Here is a 26,577-nt window from a genome sequence, read left to right as displayed (position 1 = left end):
CCCCCCCCACCCCAGCCTATGTCTACCTATTACCTGCCACACTTTATTCTGCGTCTCCCATCTTCCTTCTCCCCTTCAATCAGTCAGAAGAATGGTCTTGACCCAAAACATTACCTATCCATGTTCTCCAGGGATGCTGCCCGATCCACTTAGTTACTCCAGCACTTTGTGTCCTTTTGTGTATTAACCAGCATCTGCTGTTCTTTGTTTCGGCACAATGACAAAGATGGACTGGATGCAAGGAAGTGATGGGCATGGATCACAGGAGAAATGCTGAAAATATTTTTCACCCAGAGTGTGGTTCGGGTGCGGACATGGTATTTGAAAATGGGGATTAGGTTATACAATTCTGGTAGGTTAATTGGCCATTGTAATTTGCCTTGAGTGCAACTAGGTGGCAGGAGAGTGTGGTCAACTTGATGAGCAGTCACATGAGAACATGTTACAAGAGGTAAGACACAAAATGCAGGAGTAACTCAGCAGCACAAGCAGCATACAACCCAGTGGCATGAATATTGCTTTCTCTAACTTCAAGTAACCTTCATTTTCCCTCTCTCTCTCTCTCCATCCCTCCCCTATGCTAGTTTTCCGACTAGTTTCACTGTCCTGCTTAAATTATACTGCATGCCTCGTTGTCACCTTCCCCTCCACTAACAATGAACCATTCTAGTTTCCTTGAACTTCATCCGCATTGACCTCTCGTTTTCACACCTCACCCTTCCACATCTCTATGCCTCCCTCTCCCCTGACTCAGTCTGAAGAAAGGTTTCGACCCGAAACGTCAGCATTTTCTTTCTTTCCAGAGATGCTGCCCGTCCCGCCAAGTTACTCCTTCCTATACACGAAGCAAGTGTGGGAATTCCTCAATGGGAAGGCTTTGAGATGCTCCATTGAATAAACGTGACAATTAACTAAATTCAAACTCAAAAACTCAAGCTCTACTTTGTGAGGAAAATATTAGAAAAAAGTAGGAAAGGCAAGGGATTAAAAACCTGGAGGGTGAAGCATGGGCACATGGGGCAAATGGTGAGAAGAGCTAGCAGTAGGGAGATTTACAGCTGCTTGATGGCACAAAAAGCAGGGAAGGTGCACCATGAGTGGGCTAGGTGGGGCAGAAGTATTAATAACTAGTTGCTGGATGATACACAGACAGTGTTCTGACAAAACAAGTCCTGGCATATTGGAGATCCTGACGTTTGCAGGCAGTCAGATTTCATGCAAATACATGGCCAGGCATAACTTTAAAGAGATAAGCCATTCACGGAGCACGTCTGGGAAATTTTCCTTTGTGGAAGACATGGATGAGGAGTATTACACAAGAGTCAGAGTCAGTGTCAGAGTAAAACAGACACAACTTGCCCACACTGCCAAGAATGTCCCAGCTACACTAGTCCCACTTGCCTGCACTTGGTCCATATCCCTCCAAACCTGTCCCAACCATGTACCTGTCTAATTGTTTATTCAACAATGGTTTATCCCCAGCCTCAACCACCATCTCTGGCAGCTCATTTCATACACCCACCACCCTTTGTGTGAAAATATTACTCCTTGGATTCCAATTAAATCTTTTCCCCTTCACCTTGAACCTATGTCCCCTGGTTCTCGATTCCCCTATTCTGAATGAAAGACTCTGTGGGTTCTCGACTCGACCTTGATGGAACCATGCACCTGTACTCCTAGATCCCTCTGCTCTACAACACTACCCAGAGACCTATGATTTACTGTGTAGGTCCTGTCCTTTTTTTCGTCATCCCCAAATGCAACATCTCACACTTCTCTGTATTAAATTCCATCAACAATTCCTCCGCCCTCCTGGCCAACCGATCTAGATCCTGCTATAATCTTTCACAATCATCTTCACTATCTGCAAAACCATTCAATTTTGTATCATCAGCAAACTTGCTCATCTTGCCATGTATGTTCTCATCCAAATCAGTGATGTAGACAACAAACAGTAACAGGCCCAGCACCGAACCACTAGTCACAGGCCTCCAGTCCGAGAAGCAAACTCCCACCATCATCCTCTGCTTCCTTCCATGGAGCCAATTTGGTATCCATTCAGCTATCGCTCCTTGGATCCCTTTAACAGTGATCATTCACCGTAAAATATCACTATGTGTTTATTATCTAATTATAGAGGAGGGTGAACAATGTTGACTTAACTCCATTATGCTACCATCAGCAGTTGTATCAACCATGAAGATAAGTGAGCCAGTTCCTTCAGTAGCCATACATGCCCAGGCCATAACACATCCACCACCATGTTTCACAGATGAAGTGGTATGCTTCGGATCTTGGGCAGTTCCTTCTCTCCTCTATACTTTGCTTTTGCCATCACTCTGATATGTTAATCTTCATCTCATCTGTCCACAAGACCTTTTTCCAGAACTGTGGTCGCTCTTTTAAGTACTTCTTGGCAAACTGTATCCCGGCCATCCTATTTTTGCAGCCAACCAGTGGTTTGCATCTTGCAGTGTAGCCTCTGTATTTCTGTTCATGAAGTCTTCTGCAGACAGTGGTCATTGACAAATCCACACCCGACTCCTGAAGAGTGTTTCTGATCTGTCGGACAGGTGTTTGGGGATTTTTCTCTTTTACAGAGAGAGGATTCTTCTATCATCAGCTGTGGAGGTCTTCCTTGGCCTGCCAGTCCCTTTGTGATTAGTAAGCTCACCAGTGCTCCCTTTCTTCTAAATGATCCTCCAAACAGTTGATTTTGGTAAGCCTAAGGATTGGCTGATGTCTCTAACAGTTTTATTCTTGTATCTCAGTCTCATAATGGCTTCTTTGACTTTCATTGGCACAACTTTGGTCCTCATGTTGATAAACAGCAATAAAAGTTTCCAAAGGTGATGAAAAGACTGGAAGAAAGACTAGGTGCTGAGAGCTCTCTTACACCTGCATTAAGGAGGCATTTAAACACACCTGAGCAATTACAAACACCTGTGAAGACATGTGTTCCAAACATTATGGTGCCCTGAAATGGGGGGACTATGCATAAACACTGCTGTAATTTCTACATGGTGAAACCAAAAATGGCCTTTAATAAAATCTGACAATGTGCACTTTAACCACATGTGATTTTTTTCCATTACAAATCTCAAATTGTGGGGTGCAGAGGCAAGCAAATGAATGATGGGTCATTGTCCAAAACATTATGTATCCACCTGTATGCCTAGATCCCCCTGCTCTACAACCCTCTGCAAAGCCCTACCTTTCCCTGTGTAAAATTGTTATGGTATTTGTGACAGGGAAGACAACCCCGCTCTTTTGTTATGAAGTTAAATTATCATCCGCTGACATGAGAAGGGATTGTCCCGATTCACTAATGAAGAAACGCATGAACAGAATTAAATAACCATTGCGATCCTGCTCAACACAGGTATAATCCACTCGATATAGAGCTGGTAAATTAAGATGTTAATCATTGCTGAAGTCAACTCCCTTTATTAATCCAGGCATCTGCATACGAGCTCAAAATGATGAAGGACCCACCTACTCAATTGAAAGTGTCAAGTTAATGTCTTCTGCTTGTTGCTGTGATTCTGCATGTGTGTGGGTGCTTATCATTGTTCCTTGCCGCTGCAAAAAAAGGTACAGGGTGTGGTGTGGCAGGTGCACAAGAACTTTTTGCTGACAACAATACTTCTGCACGCATTAGTTGCTTCCAAATTAGTCAGCATTCTTGGAACCCTGCAGGACGGGAAGAATGAGCAAAGGCCACAGAAAACGGGGGAAACTATTGAACAGGAATCAGGAGGGAAGGAGGTCATTTGACAGGCACGGTGGTCTGCTTGGGTGCAAAATTAAAAACAGATCCAAACATTACAAGATCACAACCCATCTAGAACCAGCTTTGGCCAGTGTACTCCAAGCGCTGGAGAAACTCAGCGGGTTATACAGCATTTCAAGAACATGAATAGGCCATGTTTCAAGTTGGGACCTTTCTTCAGCCCAACCGGTCTCTGGTCTTCAGGGAATGAGCAGCAGCAGCAGCTCGGTGGGGTCGCCCCTTCCAGACCGCAGTCTCCGGGTTCTCCAAGTGCTGGTCGACGAGTGTCCGCAACGGGTTTTCCGTTCGGCCGAACTCAGCGCCGGCTTCCCTGTTGGCTGCGGTTCTCTGGAGAGCCTTCAACTGCACACAGCACCCTGTGCACTCAAGTGGCTGCTTTGATTAGATTTGTCCTACATTTTGAGGATGTCAGTATGGACAAGAATGGTGAGGAACATACATAATGAAAAGCTTGCTTACTTACACAGGCAAGTAGACTCATACAACGCACAGAACAAAACATAACGGGTCTCAACCCGAAACGTCACCCATTCCATCTCTCCAGAAAAGCTGCCCATCCCGCTGAGTTACTCCAGCATTTTGTGTCTATCTTCAGTTTAAATCAGCATGTGCAGTTCCTTCCGACACAGAACATTGATTATGCTAGACAGTGAAAATGAAAGACTTCAAAAACAAGACATGTGCGGGGATCGCTGATCAATAGAAAACAAATCCACCATAGTGCAAGAAGTGATCTACAGGGTTTCATTGTTGAGACAAGATTAAGGTTGTGCAGATCGGCTCCAGAACCTGATGGATGTGGCAGAGGAACAGTTCCTGATCTGGTGGTGTGGGACTTTTACCTCTTGCCTGATGGTAGTTTAGTTTAGTGATACAGCGCAGAAACTGGCCCTTCGGCCCACCGAGTCAGCACCAACCAGCGATCCCCGCACATTAACAATACCCTACACACACACACACGACAATGTTTACATTCATACTAAAACAATTAACCTACAAACCTTGTTTAAGAAGGAACTGCAGATGCTGGAGAATCGAAGGTTACACAAAAAAGCTGGAGAAACTCAGCGGGTGCAGCAGCATCTTGACTCTCTTGACTCTTTCGGGCTGAAGAAGGGTTTCGGCCCGAAACGTTGCCTATTTCCTTCGCTCCATAGATGCTGCTGCACCCGCTGAGTTTCTCCAGCTTTTTTGTGTAACCTACAAACCTTTACGTCTTTGGAGTGTGGGAGGAAGCTAAAGATCTCAGAGAAAACCCACGCAGGCAACGGGGACAACGTACAAACTCCAAACAGACAGCACCCGTGGTCAGGATTGAACCCGGGTCTCTGGCACTGCAAGGCAGTTCCTCTACCACTATGCCACCGTGCTGCCCAAAGCAGCAAGAAGATGGCAGTGCCCAGACTGTGGGGATATTGAGCTTTCTTGATGCTGCTTGCTTGAGCCAGTGGCTCATGTAGATGCTTTTGACAATGTGAGGGCTGTGCCATGACAAAACATATTGGTTGTTTTCCAGATTGTTGGCTGGATACCAATGTTTTGTAATTGTACTGGGGCAGCTTGGCTGGAAGAATGATTTATTCTGGAACTATTTTCTTTAGACACAACATATCTATGTTTTCCTATCCTATAGAATCTGCTAGTTAGCTATCACATGGTGTGAATCAATTTGACCAAAGGCAATGGGAATCTCAGGAGCAAGTCGAGATTCACAAGGTTAATTCCCGAGATGACAGTACTGTCATATGCTGAGGGAATGGAGCGGCTGGGCTTGTATACACTGGAATTTAGAAGGATGAGAGGGTATCTTATTGAAACGTATAAGATTATTAAGGGCTTGGACACACTAGAGGCAGGAAACAAGTTCCCGATGTTGGGGGAGTCCAGAACCAGGGGCCACAGTTTAAGAATAAGGGGTAAGCCATTTAAAATGGAGATGAGGAAACACTTTTTCTCACAGAGAGTTGTGAGTCTGTGGAATTCTCTGCCTCAGAGGGCGGAGGCCAGTTATCTGGATACTTTCAAGAGAGCTAGATAGGGCTCTTAAAGATAGCGGAGTCAGGGAATATGGGGAGAAGGCAGGAACGGGATACTGATTGGGGATGATCAGCCATGATCACATTGAATGGCAGTGCTGGCACGAAGGGCCTACTCCTGCACCTATTGACTGATGATGGTGAGGAATTTCTATCAGTGATATAATTGAGGCAATGGCAATGGGATCTTTAAAGGGAAGTTGGAATAAAGAAGAGAGAAATATTTTGATGGGTTATTGCGATGTAGAAACAAGGAACTGCAGATGCTGGTTTACAAAAGACAAAGTGTCGGAGTAACTCTGACGTTTCCATCTAAATGTTGTAAATGTTTCAACAATGTCCTTTGTACTTGCATGCAGAGCCCTCCGCATCCTTTGAAGATGATGATGCACTCAAAGTCTCCTTCTACTGGTTCTTTCACTGTCAACCAACATTCACAACCGCATGTGGCAGAACATTCAAGCTTTCACGGCATTTCAATCCTTATCAAAATACTGGGCTTCAGAATCACTTCTAACTTTGTTTTTGTTCTGGATGTGTACTCTACATACCTAGAGAATCCTGCCCTCACTATGCATACATAGAAATAGTGGATATTAATGTCCAGTTATAGTCAGTAATTTAGTATGCGCTGGTGTAATTCAGCAGATCAGGCAGCATCCTTGGTGAAAATGGATAGGTGATGTTTCAGGTGACATTTTTGTAAATCAACATCTGTGATTCCTTTCATCTTCAATTAATTTTTCTGCACTTCAAGAATGTTAAATTTAACAAAATAGTGGAGGATATGATATCATACACAAGGTATTTGTTGCACATGAGCCTTCATTCTAATAAATACATATTCCGTATTCTGCGTTGACTAGATAAGGCCATGCCCACCTTCCCAGGCCTGCTCCCATGTATGTTCCACTACTTGATCCACACAAGCTGAACATAATCAGTTTTATTAGGGGTACAAGTCACATGGATACAAAGAACAGAGTCAATTTCTGCAGTGTTGTTGCAGCCTTCTTCACCCACAGTACAAGTCTCCAAACTGGCAACAATATGAATTAACCATTTACTTCCAATTTTTCAACAAAGTATGACAAGTAGCCAACTCTATTCAGCTACCAGTATTTCTCCAAGAATTAAACAGCTGCACAAGGAACAAAAACAGAGCTAGTGGCCAAACCATTTCTAAAAAATACTCTATTTCCCTCCTGAGAATACGATGTAGAAGCTAACAATCGTCAAACCGATTACAATCAACTATGTTTCATTGACCCCCTCAGGCGAAAGCAAAGTAACTGCAGCTCTCATGGTCAATTCAGATGGTTCCACAGGAATGTTCTCAATCATGTGAATATTGTGGTGAATCAGTTCCCAGAGTACACCCGAGCCACAGTGCAATACTGCACGTTCAAGTTACTTTAAATAGCTCTCCCAATCAGCATCAACAAAAATATGCAATTGGAAATTACACTAGAATCTAATTCAGAGCATTTTATTTTATTTCTGGAGTTAAATGATATTATTTCATATTAACATTTATTTTCTGGGATTTCTAGTCATTCAAATCTTATGTTATTTGAAAAGAATTGTAAAATAGCAACGGGAATCAAGGAAACGCCGTAAACTATTCAGATAAACCACACATCAAATGAGGTTGAACAAGTTATCTTCTTTTAAAGTGGTAGATGTAGATCTTAATATATTAACAAGATTACCATCAATATCCCAGTCAGAAATGTCAGTACCTAGTAAAAGTTATAGTGCAATAACTATGAAAGAATTTAAAAGGCTAAGAAAATAGCTGGAATCAAAAGACAATGATAAACAACTGAAATGGTGTGAAAATTGGTTCCCAATTTCAGGCAAGGTTTTGATTTTAGTGGAACCTCCATTCCTACAAGTACAAGCATGACTCACTCAGCATGTCAGAGACGACAGAATTTTCACAATGGAAACTTCCATGTCACTTATCATTATCCTCCTAAGCACTGCACAAAATAATGTAAAAGTGATTATTTAGTGCTCATCAAATTGAAGTTTGCACGTACAAGTGGACACACTTCAAAAGACCACCGAGTTTGTGCCAGGTTTGGTGTCTTGATTTTCAAACATGCTTTCCATGCTACAAGTCATCGGCTGAAGTTGGGGGTGGTTATGAAGTAAAGGCAGAACATCAAAACGTTTTCCATTTGTCCTGCACTCTTACCTCGACATCATCTTTTCTCCCTGATTTTGGTCACAAACAGTTCATCTTTACCATGGACTTACCATCTCTCCACACCGCCATGCCACATTAAGAGGGTATGTGGAGCACTCAGCTTATTAATTAAACAGCCTTTTACATGAATGGACTTGACCTCACTTTTGACAAAACTGTTGTTAGTCTGAAGAAGGGTCTTGACCTAAAACATCACCCATTTCGTCTCTCCATAAATGCTGCCTGTCCCGCTGAGTTACTCCAGCATTGTGTGTCTACCCTCACTGTTGACACCTTCAACTCACCGTCTCTAGATCAGCAGTGTAGCTATGGGAACACATATGGGCCAAAGCTATGCATGTCATTTTGTGGGCTATACAAAACAGCCTTTGTTTCATTCCTACTCGACCTCTTCCCTCGGTTCTTCATATGGTACATTAATGATTACATCAGTGCAGACCACTTGGACAATAAATATGCACACATTACTGTTGGTTCAGTGACTATAGCTTGGCATTCGACACCACCATTCCCTCCAAACATATCAAATCCAGGGTCTTTGCACATCCCTTGGTAACTGGATCCATGACTTCCTCATCAACACATCACAATCGGTACAAAGGCAACAACACTTCTTCCTCAATAACCATCAGCACCGGAGCATCTCAAGGCTGTGTGCTCAGTCCCCTGCTCTGCCCACTTTGTACACATGACTGCATAGCTGAACACAGTTCCAACTTCATCTTGACATTTGCTAATGGCACCACCATTGGTGAACAAATTATGGGTAATGATGAGTCAGAGTACAGGAGGGAGATCGAACGTTTGATTAAATGGTGCCTGGCCAACAACCTTGCTCTTAACATCTGTTATGACCAAGGAGCTGATTGATGGCTTCAGAAGATGAAGGCCGAGGATCCACAAATCTGTCTTCATCGACAGATTAGTGGTGGAGAGAGTCAACAACTTCAAATTCCTGGGCATATCTCTGAAGATCTGTCCTGGGTCCAGCACATTGAAGCAATCAAAAAGAAAAAAGAAAATAATTTATGCAATCATAAAATAAATTCATTAGTAAACCATGGAGTAAAACTTTACATGGCTGACTTTGTTTTATTTTGCCAGCAAGATGGTGATTCAGATATTAAGATCTATACCAGCACATCTGGATAAAGTTAAATCCTTCCACACAAAACTGAAATGCAATGAAAGCTTGGTGAATGAATTTTACATTCCCTCTAATCAACTAACAGCAATTAAAATGCAATCCACGAGAATAGATTCTGGCACATTGACCTTTGTGCACAGTTGATCTATTAAATCTGTTTTCAATGAATCAGCTGCCAATGCTTATCCAGCTTCCGCTTCCAATGGTGGCCTCTCAGAGTTCCAATTACATTGACAAGTCTCTTGGTAACTCTGTTCAAACAGATGTACAAACAGATACAAAGTTTCATCCACAGACATCACAATGATCCAGGCTTATGCAAAAATAATTTCAATGTCTTGATAGAAATGTTCATTGAACATTTTTACAAAGTTTAGTTTAGGCGTACAGTATGGAAACAGGATTGTGCCCATACTTACCACTAATCCTCACATTAGTTCGATGTTATCTCACTTTCTCATTCACTCCCGATACACCACAGGCAATTTTACAGAAGCCTTCAAACCTGCATGTCCTTGACATTTGGGAGGAAACCAGAGTACCCAGAGGAAGCCCACGTGGTCACAGAGGGAACATGCTAACTCCACACAGAGAGCACCCAACCTCAGTATCGAACCCGGGTCTGGCAATGGGGCAGCAGCTCTGCCAGTTGCTTCACTGTGCCATCCTTAATGTTTGGTGCACAGGCTTGCTAATTCTCACAGGCATTCACTTCATCTCATACTTGCACCACAAGCATTAAAATTCTCAAATTACGTTTATAACTCACTGCATCGAAAGCCAGTTTTGTATCTGAAAGTACAGGTGCAGACATTACTTAATGACAACCTGCTGCTTGCATGGCAACAAATTGGAAAACCACTTTGCCAATAATTAACCCGTTCTTTTTGTACTTGCTAAAGTGATCAGCGCCAGGCAACTGACATTTAGATAATGTAAAAACAGCAGGACAGGCATCATTTCTGGGTGACGTTTCGGGTCGAGACCCTTCTTCAGATTTAGATAAATGAGACAGGTTCTTGCAGTTGGGGTTGCAGTTGCTAGGTTCCCCCAAAAAGATTGACCAATGCGAGTGACAAAAGTGCAGAGATCAGAAATTACCAAACTGCCAAGAAGTTGCAGGTCAACACCTAGGGTTGGTTGTTTACTTCATTGGCCTTACTCCATTGGACATGATCCTGCTTAAAGCAAATTTTCACGCAAGCCAGGACTCAGTAGCTGGCTGGTGCTATCAGCTTCCTGATGGATTAAATTATTGGCTGCCCTACAAATGTTTGCAAGGGTCTACAGAAATCTACAAGCGTAACTTCCTTCATGCTTTTGCACTTTATCCTACTTTTTGTCATTCTCTTCCAAGCCACAAGATTCTATTGGATCAGCAAGCACCCATTGCAAACTACAAGCGCCATGCCTCGTATTTAACCATGGAGCCTAGATGCCTGGCCTGTCCTGAACGCACTCCACACAAACTCAATATTTTACCAAGAGTCAACATACAAACATTACACAACACCAGTGTGTACGTTTAGAGTCTGTACTATACATCTCAAAATTATACAGAATGGTGCTGAGCCATTGAGGCTATAGCATCACTGCTTTTCTCCCTTTCAAGGTATTATAATATAATTGCCCAAAGCCTTGGTAAAATAGACCAATAATTCCTTGAAAACGACCTACAATAATAATGTACTCTTTATCAGCCTGTTGGATCGACTGACTTCACAGACTGATAAAAGTACATTTATATAAAATAGATTCCTTCAACAGACTGACTATCTACATTTACAATGGAAGGGATTTGAGTCAACTGTGAGATTACTGTAGCTAGATTGGTAGAAAAATCACCGATAAGGAAGAAAACTACTTTATCAGCTGTTTTACAACAGTAGATCGGTGTTCAAATACCTGCCTCATGCAATTTGCTTGCATCTGTGATTTAATCTGACATTCCAACTGGTATAACCAAAGGTGACTAATTTGCTACTATTAACAGCTGTGCACTGACCCTTCAAAATTCAGAACATTTTTCCAAATACATTCAGCAAGTGCTACTTCACATCTTTATTACATCAGAAGATTAAAGCAATTCTAAAACTCACAGTTGTTATTGCAATGCTTGTGTAGCTATCCAATACTAATCCCTGTGTCACCCACTATTAACAGTTTGCAACTTGAGCAAGGCCTATTGAACTTGACTTGGTTTTCTGTAATTTAACCCGTCATTTAACTTTACTAATCTATTTCCCCAATGCCATGAGCTCACAGCTCTGTAGGGACAATGCATTTTACGAGATATCCAAGGACGACAGGAATAGATTAACGCACTGCTGCACTGATTGCATCGGCCTCTACAGCAAGGTGGTCAGGGACAGGATAAATAAGGGTATCAATATCAACCCTCAATGAGCAAGAGATAGTTTGTCAAGTTGGATGCACATATCAAAACACATAATTTCATGGCGGTAGTTAGAATAGCAGGGCACTTTTATAGAGAAGATAAACACAAAAAAAATGGTAACTCGGGGAGAGGAAGAGTCTGAAGAAGGGTCTCGGCCCGAAACTTCATCTATTCCTTTTCTCCAGAGATACTGTCTGACCCGCTGAATTACTCCAACATTTTGTGTGTGTCTTCGGTTTAAAACAGCATATACAGTTCCTTCCTACACAATTTAATATATAAATCACTCTCACAATGTAAGTAAAAGCACAAATTACATTTAACAGTTGAAGATCAAGAAACATGGAAGCTAATTGGGAATGGGGTCAGATGACTGATGTCCCATCACCATCACCAAGCCTCGATTCTTCCCTCCTTTCCTGCTTGAAGTCCCAAACTCTTCTGATAAGCAGAACCTGGCCCCAACAGTCCATGGATGCAAAAATTCAGAGATGTGATATAGCCCCATCCATTGACTCAAGTTACATTTCTTGCTGCCTTTGAAAAGCAACCAACATAATCAAAGATTGACACAAAATGCTGGAGTAACTCAGTGGGAAAGGCAGCATCTCCCTTGAGAGAAGGAATGAGTGACATTTCAGGTCAATACCGTTCTTCAGACTGAAAGTCGGGGGAGAGAGAGAGATATGGAAGGGATAGCTGTAGCAAGGAGCTGCAGATGCCGATTTAAACCAAAGAAAGACAAAATGCTGGAGTAACTCAGTGGGGCAGGCAGCATCTCTTCAGACGGGGCTGAAGGGTCTCGACCCGAAATGTTACCCTTTCCTTCTCTCCCGAAATGCTGCCTGTCCCACTGAGTTACTCCAGCTTTATGTCTTTCTTTGGAAGGGATAGATCACACACACACACATGACAACGGGTCCCACCCAGGCCATGCCTTCATCTCCCTGCTCCCGTCAGGCAGAAGATACACAAGCTTGAAGTGCGCATCATCAGACTTACAAATAGCTTCTTCCCTGCTATTATCATCAACCGACTCCACTCCGCACGACTAATCACTCACACCAAATCCTGGCATCACATCACTCCAGTCCTCAAACAACTTCACTGGCTTCCCATCTCCCACCGGATCACCTACAAAATCCTGGTCCTCACCTACAAAGCCCTCCACCATCTGGCCCCCCCATATCTCACTGACCTCCTCTCCCCCTACCAACCCTCATGGTCCCTCAGATCCACATCAGCTGGTCTCCTCTCCATCCACAAGTCCAACCTCCGCAGTTTTGGGGACAGAGCCTTCTCCAGGGCAGCTCCCAGACTCTGGCACTCCCTCCCCCAACTGATCCGCAATTCCGTGTCCCTCACCATCTTCCAGTCCCGCCTCAAGACCCATCTCTTCACCTCTGCCTATCCTTAGCTCCACGTCCCCCTCCCTTTTCATTTGTGCATTAATTGCCTCATATTGTGTTTTTAATTGAATTCTGTCTTTAATTTGTGTACTAGTCATGTCTCTACTATTTATTTTGTTCCCCTTACATGTTTTTCCTCTACCTGCTAAATGTTTGTAAGGTGTCCTTGAGACTCTTGAAAGGTGCCCATAAATAAAATTTATTATTATTATTATTATTATTAGACTTCTGAACAGTTCCTTCAGTCCTTGGGTACTGTCCGATTCATCTTTACGCCATTACGGATATTGGAACCGATACGTGACAATGCTGCATATCCAGGATTTCCAGGTTTCCTCTGGATACAACAGTATGCCAGTGTCTGTGAGCCACAGGTAATGGGGCAAAGATTAGATGGTTGCAAATGAAGAAAATAACACCGGGAGCCCGCGGGTCCCTGCAGGGAGACCGCTTTTCGGGGCTTCTGCAACGGCGACTTCTCCCGCCCGAGTTGCGGGGTTGAGGATGACCTGGAGCAGGGCCTTACATCGCCCGGCGCGGCTTTAAATGGCCGCGGGACTTGTTAGCGCCCGCCGGGGGCTCGAACACCAAGACCCGGAGCGCGGCCTTGCATCACCCGGCGCGGCTTTAATGGCCGCGGGACACTTACCATCGCCCGCCGGGGGCTTTGACTCTGACATCGGGAGGAGAATGAGGAGTGCAGGGGAGAGATAAGACTTTTCCTTCCATCACAGTGAGGAGGAGATTCACTGTGATGGATGTGTGTAAATTGTGTTGTGTCTTGGTTCTTTTTCTTGTGTGTATGACTGCAGAAACCAAATTTTGTTTGAACCTCAATGAGGTTCAAATGACAACAAATAAATGTTATCATTGTATCATTCCATCACTTATAAAGGAGCTAGTTTTGGCAAGCTTTAAGCTGTTAACAATACTGAACTTTGAAAAGCTTATGCGTAAAAGTAGATTTCTGATAGAATTATATATGTATTATTTGAGAACAGTGGCTTGGACCTTTTGTAGTCTTGAGGACAACAAAAGACAACAGATTTAAAAAAACATGACACTGCAGAAATACACAAGCCAGACAGGACCTGCAAGATGATAATGGTGTAGTTGTAGATTAGAATTACTTCAGAATTTCCCAAAGTTATTTTAGTTTTTCATCATTCAAGTTATTATTTAACTTTTCCAGATGTCCGATTTACAAAATGGTTATATGGATAAATTACATCCTGAACTGAAGCAAAAGTCATAGGACACATTGTGCCAGATTGCATGGATTTTTAGAGAGGTTCCAGAGAGAAACCTCAATCAACGAGAGTGCAAAGGCCAGTTCACTCTTGACTTCTGTACCCAAGCATTACAATATGCTGGCCTGAATGCACTGAAGGACAGATGTGAGTACATTTGGCTATGCAGCTACAAGCTGGAGACAGCTGTGATTTCGAGCATTTATTTAAATTGGATCAATGATCTTCGGTGACTGGTTTCTTCTTAATAGAGTCATAAAGTGATATAGTGTGGAAACAGGCCCAACTTTCCCACACCATGTACCTGTCAACATGTCCCAGCTACACGAGTCCCACCATGTACCTGTAAAACTGCTTCTTTAACGTTAGAATAATCCCAACCTCAACTACCTTCTCTGGCAGCTTGTTCCATACAACGACCACCCTTTGTGTGAAAAAATTACCCCTCAGATCCATATTAAATCTTTTCTACTTCACCTTAACCATATAACCATATAACAATTACAGCACGGAAACAGGCCATCTCGGCCCTACAAGTCCATGCCGAACAAATTTTTTTCCCCTTAGTCCCACCTGCCTGCACTCATACCAAAACCCTCCATTCCCTTCTCATCCATATGCCTATCCAATTTATTTTTAAATGATACCAATGAACCTCCCTCCACCACTTCCACTGGAAGCTCATTCCACACCGCCACCACTCTCTGTGTAAAAAAGTTCCCCCTCATATTACCCCTAAACTTCTGTCCCTTAATTCTGAAGTCATGTCCTCTTGTTTGAATCTTCCTTATTCTCAAAGGGAAAAGCTTGTCCACATCAACTCTGTCTATCCCTCTCATCATTTTAAAGACCTCTATCAAGTCCCCCCTTAACCTTCTGCGCTCCAGAGAATAAAGCCCTAACATTCAACCTATCTCTGTAACTTAGTTGTTGAAAACCCAGGCAACATTCTAGTAAATCTCCTCTGTACTCTCTCTATTTTGTTTGACATCCTTCCTATATTGGGACCAAAATTGTACACCATACTCCAGATTTGGTCTCACCAATGCCTTGTACAATTTTAACATTACTCAATGCTCTGATTTATAAAGGCTAGCATACCAAAAGCTTTCTTTCCCACCTTATCTATATGAGATTCCACCTTCAAGGAACTATGCACGGTTCTACCCAGATCCCTCTGTTCAACTGTATTCTTCAATTCCCTACCATTTACCATGTTAAACCTGTCTTCTGGTCCTCGATTCACCTACTCTGGGCAAAAAACTCTGTGCATGTACCCAATCTATGCCTCTCTTGATCTTATACACCTCTATAAGATCAACCCTCATCCTCCTGCGCTCCAGGGAATAGAGTCCCAGCCTACTCAACCTTTCGCTATAGCTCAGACCCTCTAGTCCTGGCAACACCCTCATAAATCTTCTCTGTACCCTTTCCAGCTTGACAAATCTTCCCTATAACATGGTGCCCAGAACTGAACACAATACTTTGAATGCATTCTCACCAACGTCTTATACAACTGCAACATGACCTCCCAACTTCTATACTCAATACTCTGACTGATGAAGGTCAATGTGCCAAAAGCTTTTTTGACCACCTTATCTACCTGCAACTCGAGCTTCAAGGCACCTGTACTCCTAGATCCCTCTGCTCTGCAACACTCCCCAGAGCCCTACCATTCAATGTGTTAGTCATGCCCTTGTTAGACTTCCCATAATGCAACACTTCTCTATTAAATTCCATCAACCATTCCTCAGCCCACCTGGCCAATCGATCAAGATCCTGCTGCAATCTTTCACAACTATCTTCACTATCCGCAAAACCATCCGCTTTTGTATCATTTGCAAACTTGCTAATCTTGCCATATATGTTCTCATCCAAATCATTGATGTAGATGAGATACAGTAACAGGCTCAGCACCGAACTCTGAGGCATACTACTGGTCACAGGCCTCCAGTCCGATAAGTCACCGGCCTCCAGTCCGAAAAACAACCTTCCACCATCACCCTTTGCTTCCTTCCATAAAGCCAATTTTCTATCCATTCAGCTATGAATGCCTTACTGAAATCCATGTATACAACAATAATTTTCACAATAAATTTACAATAAAGACAATTGTCTTTCCGCTGAATGTTTAGCATGCAACAAAAGCTTTTCACTGTACCTCAGTACACATGACAATAAACTAAACTAACTATTGTTTAAGAAAGAACTGCAGATGCTGGAAGAATCGAGGGTAGACAAAAATGCTGGAGAAACTCAGCAGGTGTGGCAGCAGCTATGGAGCGAAGGAATAGGTAACGTTTCGGGTCGAGAGCCTTCTTCAGACTAGATCAGCTATGTCTTAAATCTTTTTAAATGGCTGATGTATATCTAACTCTTAAAAAAAGTTCTCCTATTATCAGATATATTTAAAACATATTTGAGGGTCTTTGAGAATTGCAGTCAAAAAATCATTCACATAGATCAAGCACAGAGACTGAGATAGAGTTGTCTGCCTGAGTTGTCACCCACAACACTCCCAAGTGTCACGGCAACAACAAATGATAATCGGATCCAAGGGGAGGGGTCACAAAATAAGTGCAAAGACAGCCCAATAGAACCCAGGTCCAAAATCTTCGTGTTTAAGAAAGAACTGCAGATGCTGGAAAATCTTCTTGTAAGTTTTAAGACGCATCATTTAAAATAAAAAAGATAAGCGGAGACGTTTAGAGAGGGAATTCCAGATTGTTGGTCTTGGAAGTTATTGAACAGCTGCTTAAAATGAGGTAAAGATAATGAGTGAACACAAGATGTCCGTGATTGAGCATAGAGTGCCTGGAAATTCACAGGGCAGTAGGGGATTATTCAGTAGTTGTTTATATCTTCAGTTGTTGAGTTAAACGGCTCCAGGAATCTTGATGCACTTGGTTTTCTCTAATTTACATTAAATTTAACAGGAAGCAAGTATTAGCTGCTCTTTTGCTGGATGTTATTGACTGAAATTCTTCTGCTGCAGTCAAATAGAGAAAGGATACATTTTCCTCAACATGAAGTTAAGGCTGGCAGAGTAAAGATTTGGCCCCAGGCATTCACCAAATGCTTAAAGAAGCAGTACACTTAAAGAGGTACTACACTTTTTATTCTGCTTCCAAAATGTGGCTACATTCACTTCAAAGGAAATTCAACATGCAACCACTATGTTAAATGCACATTTAGTGCATGCAGATGGGGCTAACTTTTAAAACCAGCTTCTACTAAACTGAGATTGGTATGATAAAATGTATCTTTAACTTTACATAGCAAAACCCACAATACATCTATTATTTGATGGTTGTTCTAAATAGCATGTATTTACACTCTCAGAACCAACCTGGTCTCCAGCTGCATTGTATTTTGAGAGAAAAACACATCCAGCAATCTGTTTGCCTGGTCTTTTCGCAGTCCTGTTTCTGTAACTTTTTTCCCCTCTTTTGTTGGAACCAGATTTTGTTGGCGTTACTGATAGGACTCCACTGAGCCTGGCCGCTTGATTAGTAGTCCTGATACAAGTCCTTGATCTTGCTGACTGAATTTCCTGTTTACATAAACTAAATGCAAACCAAGTAGCACAATACGTCACCAAGGCTTTGGTACGCAGCATATTATTTTGATAGTTCCCAAATATCCCCCAAACATTGTCAGAACCCGAGCCGACGCTCGCCTTGCTGATGATGCCCTCTTTTTGCAACATTAAAGAGACGGTCCTGCTGCTCCTTAACATCACTGCCCATCATCCAAGGTCACCAATAATCATCCTGACACTGCAGCTACAATAGCCAGGGGCACAAATCAGTTGCCTTTACAATTATATGTATTCTTAAAAAACCAAAGCAAATGCAATATAATGTTTTGAAACCAAGTAACACGTTTTAGAATTTAATAAAAATGTTTATTGGATTTTTTTTTAAGCTATGGGCTAAATTGAAGTTGCTGTTCCTTGCTCACATTGCCAGGTGAAAATGGATTTTGCATTCCATGGTGGTTATATTATCACTGTTGCTTTCCTGTAGCCCAGGGTTTGGAGAGGAGAATGAGTCAAAGTCTGGCCATATTTCATGGCTCGCACACTACCATTGAATCTCACACTTGACGTCCAGTATTTCTCATGTTATTGCCAGAACCACTGCATTCTTCATTATCCAGCGCATTGTCACGCACATTCACATACTTACATCTGTGCTAACACTTGCAAATAAATGAGAGTCCGATCAATACTCTGGAATCTCATTTCTCCACAAGATATTTTCTTGCTCATAGAAACATTTTCAGCAATCAGTGGAAACTCGTGCAAGAGGCAATGGGGCTCAGTCTGAAGAAGTGGCTCGACCCAAAAGTCACCCATTCCTTCTCTCCAGAGATGCTGCCTGCCCCACTGAGTTACTCCATCATTTTGTGTCTATCTCCCCCAGTAGATGGGTTGCCGACTTTCACTGCACAATATGCTGATAAATAAATGCCACTCGTACGAGGTGCTGAAGTGCCAGCACTTGAGCTGAAGCACAGTTGCACGAATTGTGAATTGAATTATCTTGGGCTCTTGACCTCTCTGCAAAAACCATGAATGCCTTCACATTTGTTTATGCGCTGGGTCACAATTGCCAGGTGCTGATAACTCCCAATGGCACTGGAGAGTTCTTTATTACTTGTACAATGTCTTAGATTTTAGGTATAACATTAAAACTGTTAAGAATGGAATACAACTTACTTTTTATGATGCAATTTTTCTCAAGATCACCTCCCAGCCTCAATTACTATCTCCACCCTTTTCCTCTTCCAGCTGACTGTTCTCTTCCAATCAACCCCACCTCTCCAAATAAATTTAATGTTCCATTCAAAATAATTTGTCATGCACATGAAGTCCTAAGACCAGTCTCCATGAATGTACTTAAATATTTGTTAGTACAAAACATAAATTTTATTATTTTGAATTTCTTCTGAACTTTCAAGGATACCATTGTTCATTTCCTCAAGACTTCTTGGTGTAACCCTAAAACTGATTACACCAGGGGTGGCCACATCAAATTTTGGGTGAATTTTCAGTAAACTCTTTGATAATTAGATTGCATCTGAACCACATGCAGGCCGAGAGAACCCTGTGCATCCAATAATTGGGAATGAAAATGTGAGATCCTTGAATCACATCTGAAGTTGTGACCGGCAGAGGCAGGTCTAATTCGACCCGAACTAAGTACTGGGGGAAAACAGTTGTCTGGGACTCGAGTCGAAGGGAGATGAAAAAAAGGATTTGACCTTGTGCTTTGCTTGAACTGGTAAGGAAAGAAGAGAAAAAAAAAATTACAAAGTGAAAATAGGGACCTAGAACGGTGACAATGATTAGTGACAGCAATGAGATAGTAACAAGGGGAGAAATGAAAACTGGAGATCGAGTCCTCAATCAAAAATTTCAAGGATCACAGAGACAATCACTGAAAATAATGTCATCCTGTGTGTTCTTGGTACAGCATTAACTTAGATTTGTAAGGTGTCTTTTAAAGGTGATAACATACCAACATTTCAAGGTGAACTAAGAAACACGAGTGATAGTGTCAGTGTCACACAGCATGGAAAAAGGCCCTCCGGCCCAACTTGCCCCCACTGTCCAACATGTCTCATCTCCACTAGTCCCACTTGTCTGTATTTGGCACATATCCCTCCAATCTTATCCTATCCATGTACCTGTCTAAATCTTTCTAAAATGCCTCAACTACCTCCTCCGGCAGCTCTTTCCATACACCCACCACCCATAAATGAACCTTTATTTTAAAAAGGTTACCCCTCAGGTTCCTATTAAATCTTTCCTCCCACACCTTAAACCGATGTCCGCTGGTTCTTGATTCCCCAACTCCGGGCAAGAGACTCTGTGCATCGACCCGACTCATTCCTCTCAAGATTGTACGCCTCTATAAGATCACATAGAAACATAGAAATTAGGTGCAGGAGTAGGCCATTCGGCCCTTCGAGCCTGCACCGCCATTCAATATGATCATGGCTGATTATCCAACTCAATATCCCGTACCTGCCTTCTCTCCATACCCCCTGATCCCCTTGGCCACAAGGGCCACAACTCCCTCTTAAATATAGCCAATGAACTGGCCTCAATTACTCTCTGTGGCAGAGAGTTCCAGAGATTCACCACTCTCTGTGTGAAAAAAGTTCTTCTCATCTCGGTTTTAAAGGATTTCACCCTTATCCTTAAGCTGTGACCCCTTGTCCAGGACTTCCCTAACATCGGGAACAATCTTCCTGCATCTAGCCTGTCCAACCCCTTAAGAATTTTGTAAGTTTCTATAAGATCCCCTCTCAATCTCCTAAATTCTAGAGAGTATAAGCCAAGTCTATCCAGTCTTTCTTCATAAGGCAGTCCTGACATCCCAGGAATCAGTCTGGTGAACCGTCTCTGCACTCCCTCTATGGCAATAATGTCCTTCCTCAGATTTGGAGACCAAAACTGTACGCAATACTCCAGGTGTGGTCTCACCAAGACCCTGTACAACTGCAGTAGAACCTCCCTGCTCCTATACTCAAATCCTTTTGCAATGAAAGTTAACATACCATTCGCTTTCTTTACTGCCTGCTGCCCCTGCATGCCTACCTTCAATGACTGGTGTACCATGACACCCAGGTCTCGCTGCATCTCCCCCTTTCCCAATCGGCCACCATTTAGATAATAGTCTGCTTTCCCGTTTTTGCCACCAAAATGGATAACCTCACATTTATCCACATTATACTGCATCTGCCAAACATTTGCCCACTCACCCAGCCTATCCAAGTCACCTTGCAGTCTCCTAGCATCCTCCTCACACCTAACCCTGCCCCCAGCATAGTGTCATCCGCAAACTTGGAGATATTGCCTTCAATCCCCTCATCCAGATCATTAATATATATTGTAAATAGCATTGGTCCCAGCACTGAGCCTTGCGGTACCCCACTACTCACTGCCTGCCATTGTGAAAAGGACCCGTTTACTCCTACTCTTTGCTTTCTGTTTGCCAGCCAGTTCTCTATCCACATCAATACTGAACCCCCAATGCCTTGTGCTTTAAGTTTGTATACTAATCTCTTATGTGGGACCTTGTCGAAAGCCTTCTGGAAGTCCAGATACACCACATCCACTGGTTCTCCCCTATAACCACGCTACTAGTTACACCTCGAAAAATTCTAAAGATTCGTCAGACATGATTTACCTTTCATAAATCCATGCTGACTTTGTCCAATGATTTCACCACTTTCCAAATGTGCTGCTATCCCATCTTTAATAACTGACTCTAGCAGTTTCCCCACTACCGATGTTAGACTAACTGGTCTGTAATTCCCCATTTTTACTCTCCCTCCCTTCTTAAAAAGTGGGGTTACGTTTGCTACCCGCCAATCTTCAGGAACTACTCCAGAATCTAAAGAGTTTTGAAAGATTATTACTAATGCATCCACTATTTCTGGAGCTACTTCCTTAAGTAATCACTCCTCATCCTCCTGTGCTCCAAGGAACAGAGTCCTACCCTGCTCAATCTATCCTTACAAATCAGATCCTCTAGCCCAGGCAACATCCTCATAAATCTTTTTTGCATCCTTCCCAGCAAGCCTATAACATGGTGCCCAAAACTGAACACAATCATCTAAATGCAGCCTCACAAATGTCATATACAACTGCAACATGACCTCCCAACTTCTATACTCAATAGGGAGGTTGCACGAAAGGTCACTGGGTCAGGGATCGAAGTCCCTCACCCTGAGCACAGGATCGCCCCAGGGTTGCGTCCTCAGCCCCCTATTGTACTCCCTGTACACACATGACTGTGTGGCTAAGTTCAGCTCCAACTCAATAATTAAGTTTGCTGATGACACTGTGGTGGTGGGCCTGATCTCAGACAACGATGAGAAGGCCTACTGGGAGGAGGTGGCTCATCTAGCACTCTGGTGACAGGATAACAGCCTCCTCTTGCACATCAAAAAAACGAAGGAGCTGATCGCAGACTTTAGGAGGGCACATCATCCGAGGACGTACACTCCAATGGGGATCCTGTGGATAGGGTGAGCTGTTCTGAGGATATGACATGGGCATCAAGCTGCAGCACTCGTGAGTAAGGCAGGGCAGCGCCTTTACCACCTCGGGCAATTGAGGAAATTCAGAGTGTCTCCGAGGATCCTCCAGTGCTTCTACTCAGCGGCGGTGGAAAGCATCTTGTCCAGTAATATTACCATCTGGTTTGGGAATTGTTCTGCCCAGGGCAAGAAGGCTCTGCAGAGAGTAGGGCGTTCGGCCGAACGCACTATGGGAATTTCACTCGCCCCCCTGCAGAAACTATACATCAGGAGGTGCAACTCCAGAGCCAATAAAATCATGGGAGACCCCTTCCACCCATGCAACGGATTGTTCCAGCTGCTACGGTCAGGCAAACGCCTCCGTTGCCATGCTGTGAGAACGGAGAGGTTGAGCAAGGAGTTTCTTCCCAGAGGCCATTCGGACTGTAAATCTCACCAGGGACTAACTTTACTGAACATTTTTCCTTCCAATATTTAATATGTAAAAGAATATGTGTGTGTTTATGAGTGTGTTTATAGTTTGTTTGTTTGTCATTTTGCACAAAGTCCGCGAGCATACCTCTGCTCTACAACACTCCCCAGAGCCCCGCCATTTACTGTGGAGGTCCTGCCAATGTTATTCGCAAAGAAAATTTGGCACCGAGCAGTACAAGGTCAGCAAGCCAAAAACTGGACAAAAAAGATCATAGAGGTTGTTCTCGTGTAGTGAAGAGAGGAGCCAAGGTTTGGGAAGGAATTCCATGGATTACAAATTTGGCGTCTTAAAGTACATTGAAAGTCACACAATTGAAAAGTGGTGCACTCTTGGAGGATGCAGGAGCAGATATGTCTAGAGAGAAGAAGTGGGATATGGTCTTGGAGAGATTTGTAAATGAGGATGGAAATTTTAATATCATGATTTTGATCAACTGTGAATCATGCAGGGTAGTATGAATAGAGATAATTGATGCGAAGCACAGGCATGGATAGGTGCGTTTTCAATCTCAGGTTAAGGGTAGAACAAGAGAGGCGCTGTCCAGAAAAATCCCGAGAAATTTTGCTTTGGTGCTTTACACCCCAGTGGTATGAACATTGACTTCTCCAATGTCAGGTCATCCTTGCTTTCTCCCTCCTTCCCTCCCCTTCCCAGCTCTCCCATAGCCCACTGTCTCCACCTCTTCCTTTCTTCTACCCACCCCCCCCCCCCCCCCCCCCCCCCCCCCCCACATCTGAAGAAGGGTGTCGACCCGAAACGTCACCTATTCCTTCGCTCCATAGATGCTGCCTCACCCGCTGAGTTTCTCCAACATTTTTGTCCATCTTTGCTGTCCAGAAATGTGTGTTGGCATAGTCAAGTCCAGAGGCAATAAAGATCAGCAATAACAACAAACTTGTTAACAAAGATACTTGATAATAGACTTTGCATGGCACTTTAGCCAAACAGCAAACTTGTTATTGCAGTAATTAAAATGTTCCTTCCCACTAATGGCACCAGGTACCTGGAATTATTTGCACATTTGAGAAAAAGCAAACTAATATCACAAACCCTTCAATGGTTATTAGCTGCCAAGATTCACCCATGTGTACAAAAGGGATTAATTTACACGATAAATTCACTCTTCTTGCAAGTAGGTGAACTGCAGGCAGTTGAAGACACACCTCGTCACACAAACAATTCATTCAACTCATTGCTAACGCCTGGCAAAGAATGGAAATCAAAGAATGTGCACTCTGTCCAAATATACATAAAATTACTCAATCTCTTCCAACACCTAAATATAGAAAATGCATAAAATTGACATACACTGTTCATAAAATCACTTTAGAAGACAGGCAGTGGCACTGCATTTCAATCTGAAATCAACACCTTTTGAGATGTGATTAAATATACCGTCGGGAGGGTTCCTTTACAATAATGCGAGGAAAACTATTGGAGGAAGTCAGTAAAGTTAGCTCCTGATAACATTCCGACAATGGAATTCCATGAACTTTGTTCACTTTCCGTTGTCTCCCCATATATAAAAGCCTCATGAATGTACATTTGCCTAATCCGTTTCCCATTCAGTTAAACAAAATTTCAGATTCCGAGTTCTGAGTAACTCAATTATTCCCAACATCTCAGCCTGAATTTTGTCAGCCCGAGCTATGCCGACCACAACCTACGTTGTTGTACAAGAAAACAAGAAATAGGAGCGGGCCAAAGGTTTGCAGCTAATTCTGTGTCTTGAATGGTTCCCAGAAGGTATGTACTTGTCCCATCCTTGTATGGTCCCATGTCGAAACTGTTATCAATGTTAGTCCTGAATATATAATTAACTACTCACAATGTTGTAGAGTTGTACAGCATTGAAACAGTGTTTGACTCATCAAGTCTGTGCCTGCCACCAAGCAGCCATTTTGCACTAATCCTACCCTAACCCATTTTATTCTTCCCGCATTCCATTTAATGTCCCAGATTCTTTGTCTTACCTAACCACTTGATGCAGTTTATAGTTGCCAATTAATCTACCAACCTGCATTTTGTTTGGATGTTGGAGTAAACCAGAGGACCATGAGGAAACCAACGTGGAGAGAGGGAGAAAGTGCAAACTCCACACAGGCAGCATCCAGAGTCAGGATTGCATCCGGGTCACTGGAACTGTGAGCAGCAGTTCAATTAGGTTCACCACTTTGCTGCCTCACAACTGCTACAAGTGCTGAATGTTCACAGCCTTGCTAAGGTAGAAGGCATCATATCATGTCCCAGAAGAGTCTAGGTTTTAATTCTGTGAATCGAGTGATCTCAAACATGCCTGAGAATGGCTGTCAGCCTCTACACCACTCAGCCATCAGCAGGAGAAGGCGGATGACAGGAAGAATAGCTGTAGGCAGCAGGAACTGAATAGAGCTGTTATGAATATTGTTACTTAACATTAACCGTTACAAAGAATGGATCGACTGGGCTTATCTTCTTAAGCCTCCTTCAGTCATGGCTGACCATGGGTGGGTCTAGGCGCTAAATGGAGGATGCCTGTGGGTGACTTCGTTTAACATGGGGAGACTGGTGCACAGACAGCCACCCCACGGTCCTTGACAGATCTGGGTCAGGATCCGGTGGCATGGAGTCCAAGACGACCGGAGACCCTTTTCTGCTGCAGCCTTCATCTGCCTTCCCAGCCGTTGTGACGCTCCACTAAGGTCAGCCATCATCCTCCGCCTGTTCCATCATTGAGGTCTTGGTTGGATTGCTCTTAGTCAGAGACCTCCCCCTCGGCCTTACCGCCATGGGTGGCCCTACCAGGAGCATAGCTCCAGATGGCATCGCTCACAGGATCGCGGGTCCACATGAGCTTCTCCACCACGACAAGGTGACAACCCACGGGCTTATATTCATGGTAGTTTAGAAGGATGAGAGGATATCTCCTAGAAACATGTAAAATTCTTAAGGGATTGGACAGGTGAGATGCAGGAAAAAAAGTCCCAATGTTGGGGGAGTCCAGAATCAGGGGGGGGGGGGGGGGGGGGGGTCACAGTTTAAGAATAAGGGATAGGTCATTTAGGACTGAGATGAGGAAAAACATTTTCACCCAGAAAGTTGTGAATCTGTGGAATTCTCTGCCACAGAAGGCAGTGGAGGCCAATTTACTGGATGTATACAAGAGAGAGTTAGATATCGCTCTTAGGGTTAATGGAATCAAGGGATATGCGGAGAGAACAGGAACAGGATACTGATTTTGGATGATCTGCCAGGATCATGTTGAATGGCTCGAAGGGCCGAATGACCTACACCTGCACCTATTTTCTATGTTTCTATTACAGACAGTTAAGAGCATGGAATGGGGAAAAACAGCCGGGGGGGGGGGGGAGGGAGGGGGAGGTGTCATTGTGGGGGAAAGAAAAGTAAACAAATGTAAATAACTTTTGAAACTTCTGCCAGTTCTGGATCATAACTTCCCCTGCTTGGTCCGCCGATGAAGCTGGAGTTTTGTCCTCAATGCAGGTCATCAATAAGCATATTCGTGCCGCTAGGATCCAGTCTAACAGTACAGTGTATATTTAAAACAGGAATCGTTCTAAGGGGTTTCCCAAAAGTCTGGCACAGCAGGTCAAGGAACTGTGCAGAAGTCTATTTACACCAACCAACACCACTTAAACATGAAAAACAACAATGACACAACATTTCCCGCCCCGCAGTTAACTGCGGAGGAAACTGAAGTAACAATACTACTTGGGCTAATATTGTTCCACGCTAAATCAGTCATACACTTGGAATGATCGGAACCTTTTGGGTAAAAGAAGGCACTCACTCAAGC

General features: G+C 43.2%; 1 protein-coding gene across 2 annotated transcripts in view; it reads right to left on the bottom strand.

The window, feature by feature from the left end:
* The window catches only part of pdzd2 (PDZ domain containing 2), a 391,205-nt gene that overhangs the window by 225,100 nt on the left and 139,528 nt on the right, over positions 1–26,577 (bottom strand). The window lies entirely within an intron of this gene.

This window comes from Leucoraja erinacea, chromosome 1, assembly GCF_028641065.1.
Source record: "Leucoraja erinacea ecotype New England chromosome 1, Leri_hhj_1, whole genome shotgun sequence".
Lineage (NCBI taxonomy): Eukaryota > Metazoa > Chordata > Chondrichthyes > Rajiformes > Rajidae > Leucoraja > Leucoraja erinaceus.
Note: the sequence above shows the minus strand (reverse complement) of the source record. Positions and strands in the feature narration are given on the sequence as shown.